Source organism: Podarcis liolepis (assembly GCF_965112155.1).
Source record: "Podarcis liolepis genome assembly, chromosome: 14".
NCBI lineage: Eukaryota > Metazoa > Chordata > Lepidosauria > Squamata > Lacertidae > Podarcis > Podarcis liolepis.
The window spans coordinates 10,147,695-10,157,695 of record NC_139569.1 but is presented as its reverse complement, the minus strand read 5'-3'; positions in this window follow the sequence as shown (position 1 = coordinate 10,157,695).

Below are 10,001 nucleotides of genomic sequence, written 5' to 3'. Positions count from 1 at the left end.
GGCCTGGACCCATATCCTCTCCCCGCCCGCCCACAGCCAGCCCTGCACGTGTCCGACGGGGCGGCCCGCGAGGCGGAGCCGGAGGGCGGCGGGAATGTCCCAAGTTGCTGGGCATTGTTATTCAAATGGTGTGTGTGCACAGCATCATGTAATCGATTACGCGAGCGGGGCTTACCTGCTCCCCCCGCCCAAATATTTTATTCAAGTTGGCACCCCGTCCAAGACACAGGACCATCCAACCTCTGCTTAAAAACCTCCATGGAGAACCCACCATCTTCTGAGGGAGACCCTTCTACTGCTGAAAAAGCTTATTGTCAGAAAGTTCTTCCTGATGTTTATATGGAATCTCCTTTCTTATAACTTGAAGCCATTATTTCCAGTCCTACCCTCCAGAGCAGGATAAAGCAAACTTGCTCCCTCTTCCACGTGACAGCCCTTGAGATATTTGGCTATTATGGGAGGGACACGAGTGGCGCTGTGGGTTAAACAACAGAGCCTAGGACTTGCTGATCAGAAGGTCGGCGGTTCGAATCCCCACGACGGGGTGAGCTCCCGTTGCTCGGTCCCTGCTCCTGCCAACCTAGCAGTTCAAAAGCACGTCAAAGTGCAAGTAGATAAATAGGTACCACTCTGACGGGAAGGTAAACGGCGTTTCCGTGTGCTGCTCTGGTTCGCCAGAAGCTTCTTAGTCATGCTGGCCACATGACCCGGAAGCTGTACGCCGGCTCCCTCGGCCAGTAAAGTGAGATGAGCGCCGCAACCCCAGAGTCGGTCACGACTGGACCTAATGGTCAGGGGTCCTATCATCTCTCCTCTCTGTCTCCTCTTTCCCAGGCTAAACATACCCAGCTCCTTCAACCATTCCTCATACGGCTTGGTTTCCTCTGCGTCACTTCCAGCTTGTCAACATCTTTCTTAAACTGTGGTTCCCAGAGAAGTGGACACAGTATTCCAGGTGTGGTCCGACCAAGCCAGAATAGAGTGGTCCTCTTGTTCTCATTTCATCAAGCCATTCTACTGGTTGTACTTTAGCAAGACATTTGGACGCGTCCCATGATTTTGGCAAGTGAAACCGTAGGAGGCACATGCAACAGGCAGGGCTCCTAGTCTGGATGGCTGAGTGTAGACAGCCTCCAGGGTCAAAGACCTTGAGGGTCCACAGAACTCAGTGGGTTTTGTTAGTTTATTTCACTCCCCCCCCAACAAAAAATCTAAAGGTGCAGATTCCCACTGCCCAATTCTGCATTCTACATCTCCAGATGTTGTCAGACTCCAGGTAAGACTGATGCTTGCAGTCCAGGAACATCTGGAGTGCCACAGAATCCCTCCCTCCAGGTGTAGGACAACTATGCTTCTCCTTCTTATTGTTTATCCCTCATTTACGATGATGTGTAAATGACTTTCAGGTTTGGTGGGTGTGCGTCAGTAAATGAGGGGAATTAAGACTAAGAGAGCTGAGTGGGGGGTGCTCCTGTAATCTCACTGTACAGTGGTACCTCGGGTTAAGTACTTAATTTGTTCCGGAGGTCCGTTCTTAACCTGAAACTGTTCTTAACCTGAAGCACCACTTTAGCTAATGGGGCCTCCTGCTGCTGCTGCGCCGCCGGAGCACGGTTTCTGTTCTCATCCTGAAGCAAAGTTCTTAACCCGAGGTACTATTTCTGGGTTAGCGGAGTCTGTCACCTGAAATGTATGTAACCCGAGGTGCCACTGTATACTAGTTCTACAAAAGGACAATAAAGTATTTCAATTTCAATATTTCAATTTATTCCTCTTCACTTCTCTCTCTCCTCCTTTGTTCCCTTCTCCCCATCCCCACCAAATGCAGGATTCTACCATCATCAATCAGACATGGGGGTGAGGGAGGGAGAGGCAGGTTGGTGAGTTCCGGAACCTCTTTTTCTAGAAAAATTTGCACCGGGTATTGTTCCAGATTCGATCTTCAGCTAGGGCTGGGACAGGCTCCCCGCCTAACAGTAAGGAAGCATAGGCTACAGCTCTGGGGTTTACAGAGTTAGTAATGAAACACACTGGGAGGAAAAGGATGTCTGCTCTATGGTTGCAAAGGGTTCTATGGTCTGAATTAAAACACGAAAAAAAGATGAAGACTAATGTTGAACTGTACTGAATCCAGACTCTCATGTAGACCTTTGGGGTGTGATGCTCCTGAGCTGCTGGGCTAGAGGGACGGCAAAGAAGTACTGGACACTTTTAGGTTATGGGATATTTTTTTTTCAAGAAGGGCAATTTGCCAAGTCTTGGAATCCCCATAGAGATCAGAGGTCTTCCGAAACTTGGAGATTGCAGCTCAGGCTGCTGTCCAGTCACCTGAGGATGACATAATCGGCTTCTGTTTGCATCATTAAATATATGCTGTGGCAGACATGTAAATTAGGAAGATTAAAACCACTTTGTGAAAGCCACTACAGCAGTACCTCGGTTTAAGAACAGCCCTGTTTACGAACGATTCAGTTTATGAACTCCACAAAACTGGAAATAGTGTCCCGGTTTGAGAACTTTGCCTTGGTCTAAGAATGGAATCCGAACGGTGGAAGGGCACCGGCGGCTGGAGGCCTCGTTAGGGAAAGCGTGCCTCAGTTTAAGAACGGTTTCAGTTTAAGAACGGATTAAGTTCGTAAACCGAGGTACCAGTGTACTATGGTAAGGGGGGGGGGGAGAGCTTTGGCTCTCCAGGTGTCGTTGAACTACAACTCCCATCATCCCTGGCCATTGGTCATGCTTGGTGGGTTTCACACCTCCAGTGGGTGGTATCCATGGTGTCGCCTGCAGTACGAACATCTTCAGCAGTGTGCTTTCAGACATACTAGAATAAGAAATGCTTGAGGGAGAAACTTTTGGAATAACACTAGGATATCAGCTCCGTGCAAGGCATGACAGACAGCAGCAACAGCTGGTAAAGATAGACATAATATTTTACAAGGAGAGGAAGAAACAACATGGACAGAATAAATGTCACAGAACAGGCAGAACAAGGATGTACGAGATCTTCACTTGTAGACTAATAAATCATTAAATGTGTCAATATGAATAGAAGTTATAAATGTTGCATCTGTTGTATAAGGGATTGCTATTATGACTGGAATGTAATTGAAATCAAGATGATTTTGGAACGCAGAAATAAAGTAAATCATCAAACCATCAATTCTAGCACCTAAATTATGTGATTTCGTATTTGAATGGTTGATGTTGGGAATTGTATTGTAATTTGGCATTGATATAATGAGGCTATTATTGGATTATTGTAATTGAAAACTAATAAAAATGATTATAGGGAAAACATAATGCTCAAAAATCACCCGCAGGACTACAGGCTTTAAGTAAATGCCTGTGATGCTGTTTGATAAATGGGAGGATGCCTGAAAATCTTGATGCCGATAGAAAAATGTGCAGCTTCTTTATGAGGACCCTGAATCAGGGAAAGCTATCTATGTATCATATTTTTGAAGGATAACGAGAGGAGCGCCTCTCAGGACGTAAACCAGACTTGGAAGGCTGTTCTCTTTAAAAATGTTTATTTCCCCTCACAGACTCACCAGGAGAACGCCCTAGAGAAGTCTCAGAAGAGGGAGGCTCCGAGCCAGGGGAGCAGTGGTGGGACAGGGAAGACAGATCAGAGGACACAGAAGACAGATCAGATTGGTTGGATGCTGAACAAGCAACAGGCTTGAGTGAGAGAGAGGAAGAACAGGCAGAAAGCACTACAGACGTAAGACAGGCAGCTGAGGAGGAGGTGGGGGCTGAGGCTGTAGCAGATTCACAGGAGCCTGCCAGTCCTCCCTTGTCTCCAAGGGCACGGAGGGCTTTGCATGAAGCAGAGCAAAGAGCGCAGAGGGCACAGGGACCCCTTCCCAACCAAGTTTAAGAATGCTGAGAAAACAGCCGGACAGGGAGGAGACTTGGGGGGAAGTGGGAGGCCCAGATCGTCAGTTCTGACAGCTGCTTTACCGGGTCCAGTCTTGCTTTGTTTGTATTCTGTTTCCGTGAATAATCAATCAACTTTACTGCTCGTCTCTGAGTCTCCGTGCTGACCTGTAGCTGAACCAGCCCTGACATCAAGCTTGCCTTCCAAGGTTGTAAAGGCAGGGACAGGGCGGGGAGTTTCTAATCCTATAAAGCATACAGCAATAGCAGCCTGAAGGATTTATTTCCAGTTAAGGCCAGTGTCCTTCACTCAACAACCCGCAGTCGTAGAGGAGACAGGGTGTGTGCCTAATACTCCCATCAAGGGGCAGAGGGGATAAGTTTGGAGTCTTGATCCCCCTCCTGTGCAACAGGGGTAGCAAACTGCTGGTCCTCTGAATGTTGCTGGACTACAAATCCCATCATCCTTGACTGTGGCTGGAGCTGATGGGAACTGGAGTCTGGCAACTTTTGGAGAGTTGCAGATTCTCCACCTTACCCCGCTTCACTGCAGAGCATTGCCAAAACACCCGTGAGAGTCTATTGCCACTCCCATTTCACAGATGAGGAAATGGAGCACCAAAAAGAGCGGAAAACCTGTGGATGAGCGGGGAATTTGAACCCAGGCCCAGTGCTCCGCCCACTGGGCTATATAAGCAGCAGCAGAGACACCGAAACTTTCTCCAGGTTTTCACCACGTAGGTATTTATCCAGAGTTTCCACAGGCGGTAGCCTGAGCAGCCACGTAATTACAGCTTTGGGCAAACAGAACTTGTACCTTGCTTTGTAAAGATACCGGACTCTGCATCCCTTGCATAAGAGGGATGCTAATGGGCACTCTAATGTATACGTAAAGAGAGTTCTGGCCATCAGCTGGTTCAAAGCATTTATACCTGTATCCTCATTCCCGGGTCCCACTGCTGCTATTTCCTCCCCACCCTTAACATTTATTAATATTTATTCAGATCTAGAGTAGAGTAGGTTGATTATTTTCATTTCCAGGTGACCTATTTGTCGAGCATTCACAGGAACACAGGAAGTTGCTGTACTTTAGGCCATTGTGCATCCAGCTCAGTGTTGTTGTTGTCGTCATCATACCACCCTTCATCCAAAGATCTCAGGGCGGTTCACAACATAAAAATACAATATAAAACCACAACATGCATGATAAAACAAGAACAACAAACCAACAAACACCTCCCTCCTCCCACAATCACTGTTAAAAGAGGTACAGTGGTACCTCGGGTTAAGAACTTAATTAGTTCCAGAGGTCCGTTCTTAACCTGAAACTGTTCTTAACCTGAAGCATCACTTTAGCTAATCATGCCACAGCATGATTTCTGTTCTCATCCTGAAGCAAAGTTCTTAACCCAAGGTACTATTTCTGGGTTAGCGGAGTCTGTAACCTGAAGCGTATGTAACCAGAGGTACCACTGTATAAGATGTTAATGGCCAAAGGCCTGAGGAACCCTACACTGAAGGCTCCACAGGGCTGAATAGCACACCCCAAGCATCACCCTCTGGAAATGTCCATCCAAGTACAACTGGAACCACTGCAAAGAAGTGCCACCCGCCACCCCTAACTCAAGATAGCCACTAGTGACTGACAGCCCATCTCCAGCATTTCTGACAAGTGTATCTTCCAGCCCCATCCGGAAACAGCAGGGGTCAAACCTGGGACATTCTGCGGGCAAAGCAGGTGCTTTGCTCCTGAGCTACAGCGCCTCCAAATCTGTTCTGCACAAAGTTTCGAGGAAGGTTATACAACCGAGCATTCATTCTGCCTTGTTTGCGGGGAGGTTATGCAAGGTCGCACCCAGGACTATTCCACACTTTTCAGTACATTTTGTTCTGGGAGGCGGCTTTTGCGCAAGATGGCTACATTCACGTTAATTGTGCAAGCAGAATTCGATGATACACGTGCCTGAATCCCACCCCTAAAATAGGCAATGTCCTAAGGTAAGGTTACCAGATGTCCCCGTTTCCCCGGATTTAAAATTCAGTCCCCATACAAAATCCATTGAAGTTGAAAAGTGTCCCCGGATTCATTGAAAAAAATCTGGTAACCTTACCCTAAGGGATCATGGGCACTGTGGCAAATCTCCAGGACAGGGGAGACCAGCCACTCACACAAGGCCTGCCACATTCTCAATATTGCATTGAGCACATTCTGACGGCTGTGGTTGAGACGTCACACGAAAGCATCAGCCATGGCCGCCGTGCGCTGGGTGCTGCCCTCTCTCCTTCCTGTAGGGACACAGCATGATGCAAGGTCCTCTGTGTGCGCTTAGGCAGAGGCCCCGAGGGACTTGGCTGCCAGCCAGAGCAATCGTCAGCTGGAACCTGAGGTTGTTTTGCTAACGCTTCTTTCTTGCTCGGGTGTCCTGGTTAGGAATGTGGTGCCCGGTTGCCAAAATCTGGGGCATAAACGCAATGTGGAGAGGTCATGCAAGTGCCAGCGTAGACATGCACCTTGCACCGGAATGCTGCCAAAGCTGATGTGGGAGGAACCCTGAGTTGCGATGCGCAGACGCGGTTTCCGATTGTTTGGGGAAAACCCTGGAAAGATGGGGACTTAGGCATCTGTGGGGAGGCAGGGACCTTCTCTCTCTGCAAGTGCTCCAAGACTGAATGGGGCAAGACTGAACAGGGATCAGCTGCTGTGTTCATTAGGCCTGACACTCCATGTTTTTGTTAATAAAGAGTTAACTTCAACTTGCGCAGTGTGATTACTGCAGGCTCACCTCTGGTACACATAAAGATCTCTCAATTCTTCACCAAGGCTAGCAAGAGTCATGGTCCCATTTCGAGGGAGGACACATCCCAAAGCACCCAAGAGGAGTGTAGAGGGAGGCTGCTGAAGAAGCAGCCCCAGAAGAAGTGGTGTGGCCTAGAAGAAGCATAGCCAAATTTAAGGCTTGGGTTTGAGCCCTGGAATTGCAATTCCCTATCTCTGATCTAACCCTCCCTTCTGCTGACACAATTCCCTAGTTTGATGCCGCAATCCTGCACTCCCTAAACAGACAGCGGGCACTACTGAAATCAGCGGGACACAATGGAGAGTAAACACAGTGAGGAATCTGCGTCATTAAAACTTTATCTTGAAAATCTGTAAGAAGGTGTTAATGGGGGCTGAAACTCATTTGAATTAATTTCGAGTAGAAAGACAGGGCAGTTAAAAGATCTGGCGCACCATTTCTGAGCTGTCATGCTATTCTTCTTAGCCAAACCACAGGAGTTTTATGAACAGACACAAACTTGTGGATACATACATAAATGTTCATATGGCTAGAACTATTGTTTTGAAAATGGAACATCCAGCTTTCCCTGGTTTAAATAGGGCATGTAAACATCACAGCAGGCACTGTCTTAGAAGCAGTGTTCCCTTCCTAAGTGTAATAAAATGGAGGCTTATTGATTTACTTATGCTGAGAGACAGTCTTTCTTCCATCGTGGAACCCAAGGAAGCACATATGCCATTCCCTGATGGTCAGCCATCCAGGCACTGACCAAACTCACACCTGCTTAGCTTCAGCATCATAGTGGATTCATATAATTCTCAACCATATGCTACAGTGCCTCTTAGGGGTTTTTTTGTTTGTAATCATAAGTACTTTAAAAAAACCTGCAGAGGGCAAGCACCCTCTTGGTTACATAAAAAAATTGATTACCCAGGAAACTGGTGATGCCTCTTCACTTGATTGGAAAGGCTTTTAATCAATTAACCTAAATGATTTAATCAATTGAAGGGTTGCAGCCTTACACCTTACACTTCAGAACATTACAAGCAATAGGAGAAGTGAGTCATAGCTCAGTTGGTTGAAGTGTGGTGCTAATAACACCAAGGTTGCAGGTTTGATCCCCATAAGGGGCAGCTGCATATTGCATATTGCAGGGGTTTGGGCTAGATGATATTCAGGGTACCTTCCAAGCCTATGATTCTACAGTGCAACCCTGTGCAAGTCAATGGAGAAGTACTGGTAACTCCCAGCTAAAGTGTGCCTCGGACTACAGCCTTAAAAGGTTTTAGTTCAGGAGTATCTAATCTGGCCACATGACCCAGAAGCTGTATGCGGACAAACGCCGGCTCCCTCAGCCAGTAAAGTGAGATGAGTGCCGCAATCCCAGAGTCGTCCGTGACTGGACTTAACGGTCAGGGGTCCCTTTACCTAATCTGTAACGTTCCAGATGTGAGACTCTTGACTCTCACCAGTCCCAGCCAGCACAGTCAATAGGCTCTGTACACACCATACATTTAAATCACACCCTGCCACACATACAAAATATTCTGGGAACTGTAGCTCACCCACCACAGAGCTACAACTCCCAGCACCCTTCCTTATTTAGGCACTTTCATAACAACACAGCAAGGCATTGTACGTCATACAAAATTACAGTAAGAGGAAGAAGAACTACTAAATACTAGTTGGTTAAAAACAAACAAAACCACATCGCCAAAGCCTGTCAGAATAGGACTGTTTTTAGGAGGCGTCTAAAAGAAGGCAAGGATGATTCCTACTGAACCTCAACTGGCAGGGAGTTCCACAGGGCAGGGCCTACCGAACCACAGGCTCCTTCTCCAATAAAGGCTGACCAGACCTTGGGGTTGTGGAGAACCACCAGAAGTGCCCCATCAGCATAGCTGTTAATGTTTCCCTTTTTTAAAGGGAAATTCCCTTATTCCGAATAGGATTCCTCGCAAGAAAAGGGAAAAGTTGACAGCTATGCCCATCAGAGGATCTCAAGGATTGAGGTAAAGCATAAGGGATCAGAGGCTCCTTAAGGTACCCTAAACAAACTACAGTTCCCAGGATTCTTTTGGGGGGCAGGAGGGGTTCAAATGCTTTAAATGTATCATGTGTGCAGAGCCACAGTCAAGGCTGATGAGCTTTGTGGTTTTGCAAAATCAGGAGGAAGATGACAGGTGTGTTTCTTGCCCCCCCCCCCGCCTGTGCTCTAGATGGCCTTTTGTTTATATTTACATTCATGTATGTCGCATGTATGAGGGACATGGGTGGCGCTGTGGGTTAAACCACAGAGCCTAGGACTTGCCAATCAGAAGGTCGGCGGTTTGAATCCCCGTGACGGGGTGAGCTCCCATTGCTCGGTCCCAGCTCCTGCCAACCTAGCAGTTCGAAAGCACGTCAAAGTGCAAGTAGATAAATAGGTACCGCTCTGGCGGGAAGGTAAATGGCGTTTCCGTGCGCTGCACTGGTTCACCAGAAGCAGCTTAGTCCTGCTGGCCACATGACCCGGAAGCTGTATGCTGGCTCCCTTGGCCAATAAAGTGAGATGAGCGCCGCAACCCCAGAGTCGGCCATGACTGGACCTAACGGTCAGGGGTCCATGTCGAATGTATAAGTTCAGGAGACTTGCTACTTCTTGCAATTCTCTCCTTTCAAAATATAGCTAATCTCATTATCATAGCCACATACCTGTCCTTGGTTAATAATGCACTCCGAGCCGCTAAGGTATTCCCCTTGGTGTTTTTGCAATTACATCTATCTGGATATTATCAAAGATATGTGTCATCATTTCTGACTATACGTAACTTCTCGCTCTGAGCATAATTGCTGAATGAATATCTGTCTGGATTGGCTGAGTGGGGACAAACCTATAATTTGGCATAGTCTTAAGCCTTTCACAATTAACCAGAAGATCTCAATAAGGAAGACAGCCTCGTTGCTGAATTCGCCCATTCCTACTTCACTGCAAGCTTTCTGACATGCGGGAGATTCTCTTTGAAGCAGGGGTTTCCACACTGACACTGTTCACCGGCTGCAGAATCCTCTGGGCATCTCCCATGGAATCCTTGTGTGCTGCAAAGGATTCTGGGACATGCTCGGTCTGAACGAAGCACTGGTCAGACCTGCTTTGCATCATGTGACTGTTTGCCCTGGAACACACTCAGTGCTCCTCCACAATGTTGAAAACTGCAGCCAACCTTTGCCATGGTGAATTATTTGACTCTCATCAGCTCCAGTCAACATAATCAATAGGCTGCTCCATACATTTAAAGCACTCCCCACCTGCCAAAAACAGAATCCTGGGGTCTGTACTTTAACTGCTCCCCACCACTT